A 4,111-nucleotide genomic window follows, 5' to 3' on the forward strand; every position below is an offset into this window, starting at 1 on the left:
AGGATTGACTAAAGGCTCCTACCTAACAAGAGCTACTATACACGTCCCTTAATCCAGTCGTTTTCAAGGGAATTGTCAACTAGCCTTAGATCACATAGAATGTAGAACTCCCCTAGAGCAATAGTGATATTATCTGGTTAATACACTAAACGTGTGTTATAATCTGATAGTATTTTTTTTGTTTATATTGTAAAGTCACCCATATACATTGTGCTAAACGTGTTAGCTACTCATATAGATAAAGAAGATGATGTTAAAGCTGAAGCCAAAACTGTCAAAGTTAATTGTAGTAGTTTTAGATTGCCTAGGGTAGAAGTTATCTTATATGTTACTATGTTAGCAACGTATTGAAGTGTATGTAAAGTTAGTTAGGGAGTTAGGAAGTTACTACATCCAATGGTGAAATATCTCATGTAATTACAATTAGTTGAGTGATAATCAAAAGTGCAGTCATTCTTCCAAACACAATTCTCTCTTCCTTCTCCCTTTCATCTCTTCCATTTCTGTTCTCCACAAATCTTGTTAAGCAAGGATATGATGTTACCATTTTCATATTGGATTTCTCTCTTCAATTTCTTCCTTTATTTTCATTGCATTTTCCCCGATTCTAAAAATGGAAAATCGCATGATAAATGCAATAAATCTAATTCATGATCACATGTCCCGTTTCTTTATGCATCCAAATGAGAATATCCAAATGAGAATATAGAGACAATTTTAGTTTCTACATCTTTGAACTATTGTTTTCTTCAAAACCATGATATGTGTAGTATTCATTTTCATGCATTTAAACTTTCAATCCCCCATTTTTTATGATGACTAACCACAACGTCAAATTTCTTCACAACTTGAATGGTTTTGATATGGGTAATTCTTAAACATGTGCTCCCCCTCAAGAGAAAGCTCTTAATTTTTTTATATGTGGAAGCTTTAATCATATAAATGTCAGAGGTTAAGATTATAAGAAATAACAAGTATAATATCTTAAACAAATATCACAATTCATAATTAATCCAAATACATGTGAATAATGATCAATAACGACATACCTAATTACAATTATCTATACTACTTAATAAAGGGGAAACCCATGAAGTTATTTTATAACTTTTACTTTCATCTTTATATATATATATACTTATATATATTTATACTAATAAATACTAAATAACTACTCATGAAATATTTTATATAAATTTCTATACTAATACTAATAGAAATTAGAAAAACATAAAATAATTACATGATAGTTGAAATATTTGTAAAAAAATAAACTTTACATACATATATACAGCAAGACTTTAAAATTATATACATTTGTAGGTAATACCTAGAATATTAGTTGTAATAGGTATTACCTATATATACTAGAATATTAGTTGTAATAGGTATTACCTATCTATATATATATTATAGACTATAATATAGTCTACAATGTTCATACCATTGAAAATATATATATTTTGTCCTATTATACAAAATATACTTAAATTAATATTTTGTCTATCCTAGCGTTATTAGGTTAGTTTAATTATACATATATGTAGGAAATGTAGAATAAGAAATTTATTTAATTATGAAAGTAAATATGAAATTATTGACATCGTAACCTATATATACTTTAAGGTATATGATGTGGTGGTAATAAATATATCAACTATTACTCTTATTACTTTTAAATGGACTCTTATTATTATTTGTCCATCTATTAAGGTATATGATGTGGTGGTAAACCCTATCAATAGGATGAAGAAATAGGATTATATTTTGTCCTATAGTTGTTCATATAATGTCAACTAAATTACTTGGCATCAATTTAGTATATGACGTTGATGTACTTTCCAACTGGTTTAATAAGTCTAGCAATAGCAGTTTTGGAAGTTTTAAGGAGTAAAAAAATTGAACAGTTTAATGCCACATTTTATCCATGTTTTATTTCACATTTTATCCATGTTTTATTTCACATTTTATCCATATTTTCATCACACTCAAATTTGAAACTGCAAAATTGTGCAACTGCATCTCTATTACCCAATTTTACACTCCTTTCTAATTTCACTTTTTTCCCAGTTAGGTTCTTCTTATCACCACTTTCTTCTTCTGTAAATGAGTGTAGTTCCATGGTGACGGTGCCAAACATGCAGGTCTATTTTACTCCTTTCTTATACAGATCTGTTTTAGGTATGATGGTTTCATTCATGGTTTAATATTTATAAAATGATTCAGAAATAAAAGTTGTTTTTTTGATCGCTTCTTCTTTTTAGGTTTCATTTATGGTTTCATTCAAGCAAAATATGATGGATGATGATAGGTCTTTCCGATAGCATCATGTTGGGCAAGGTGATACCATCGCAATCTTCAATGGTAACATTAGTAGTGAATCTTGAAACTTAAATCTATTGCTTATTTTTTAACCTCTATTCTTTCTATTTCTTTTGAATAATAAATATTTTTAGATTCAAAGAATTCAGATTCATTAGAGGAATGAAACTCAAATAAACATTTGGAAGCAAATTTACATGAATGCATTTCATTGATACATAAAAAGGTTAACAATCATCTCTTTGTTTCCCAATTTTTAATAATCATCTCTTTTGCATTCATGTAACATGGAGAGGAAGAGGTGGATGAAGAAATCTGTGAGCAAAATATGGTTGACGAAATATTTTACTCACTGCATTTGGAGAGAACAAAAGACAATCAAACAAATATGAGTTCCCTTCTAAATTCTAAGGTCATGTTTATTAAATAATTTAATTTCGACTTTGCATGAGATTCTTTCATCACCATTTAGGCAATTAATATGACTATCAACTCAACCTAATGTTACACTCATTAATAAGATGACATAATGCAATACATACCTCTATTCTATTAGTATGACAAGCACACTAATTCAATTTATGAGGTTCACGTTAGAGTCGTAATGAGTAAAACTTACATTATTTGCTATTGTGTATTTTAATAAGTTTCATGTACACAGATTTGATTTTTTTAATGAAATTTTCATTTTTTCCAAGCTCAGTTGTTATTTTTGTTTGGTTAATGCATAAATTTAAACTATTATATCATGCAAATATGAAAGTGAAAGTCATAATATGATAGGGTTTCTCATGTGGCTAAGGAGTTGCATTTCAATAAGGATGGCTCTACTATCAAGAAGCTTCAGGTATAGTAGATGTAGTGAAAGTCACAGTCATCAAGTTGTTGAGCGGTTTTGAAATTCAAGTGGAATCAGAGAATTAATGGAAATAATTGAAATAAAACTCAATGGAGATGAACAATTAATTCATGTTCTGTTAAGTATTTTTAGATGAGAGTTGAATCATTTTTTGTAATTTTATCTAATAGTATTTGAAGATGTTCATGTCATTTTCATGTAATATTTGTTTTTTTGTTTTTTGTGATTCAAAGTGGTGTGAACAAGCTTGCGGATTTGGTTGGTGTTACACTTGGACCAAAAATGGGGAAATGTTGTGTTGGAAAGCAAAATGGGGAACTGTCATAAAAGATGTGTGTAATATGTAGTGTGATGATATATTTGTCTCATTAAAATTTATAATCTAAAGTTGATTTTGAATTATGTAATGCTTTTGGTTTTATTGTATATTAGGAATATTTTGTAATGATTTTGGTTTATTGTTTATTAGGAATATTATGTTTTGTCTGATTTTTTTAAGCGAATTTTATGGGTACTTTTATTAATACTTTGTTGCTTTTAAGGGATGAGTTAGAGGACCCAGTTAAGAACATTGGAGCTAAGTTAGTGAAACAAGTAATGTTTTGGTTTTATTGTGTATTAGGAATATTAGGATTAGGATGATTGTTTATGAATATTAACTGATGCTTTTAGTTTTACTATGTATTAGGAATATTATGTTTTGTGTGATTTTTTGAGTGAATCTTATAAATGTTTTTATTAATACTTTGTTGCTTTTAAATGTTGAGTTACAGGACGCATTTGAGAACATGGGGCCTAAGTTGGTGATACAGGTAGCTGTGAAGACAAACAATTTGGTTGGTGATGGAACCACCATAATTGTTGTTCTTGCTCAGGGTCTTATCGCAGAAGGTGTCAAGGTAGCATTCTACCTTACTATAGGATATTGTA

The 4,111-nt window shown here is 28.6% G+C and overlaps 1 long non-coding RNA gene across 1 annotated transcript; it reads left to right on the plus strand.

Moving 5' to 3' along the window:
* The first annotated feature begins 3,325 nt into the window (after positions 1-3,325).
* On the plus strand, positions 3,326-3,881 carry LOC109338670. The gene is made up of 3 exons (XR_002106572.1): positions 3,326-3,476; positions 3,570-3,622; positions 3,813-3,881. It is a non-coding gene; the product is annotated as an uncharacterized LOC109338670 (long non-coding RNA).
* Positions 3,882-4,111: the final 230 nt, after the last annotated feature.

This window comes from Lupinus angustifolius, unplaced genomic scaffold, assembly GCF_001865875.1.
Source record: "Lupinus angustifolius cultivar Tanjil unplaced genomic scaffold, LupAngTanjil_v1.0 Scaffold_35_66, whole genome shotgun sequence".
Classification (NCBI taxonomy): Eukaryota; Viridiplantae; Streptophyta; class Magnoliopsida; order Fabales; family Fabaceae; genus Lupinus; species Lupinus angustifolius.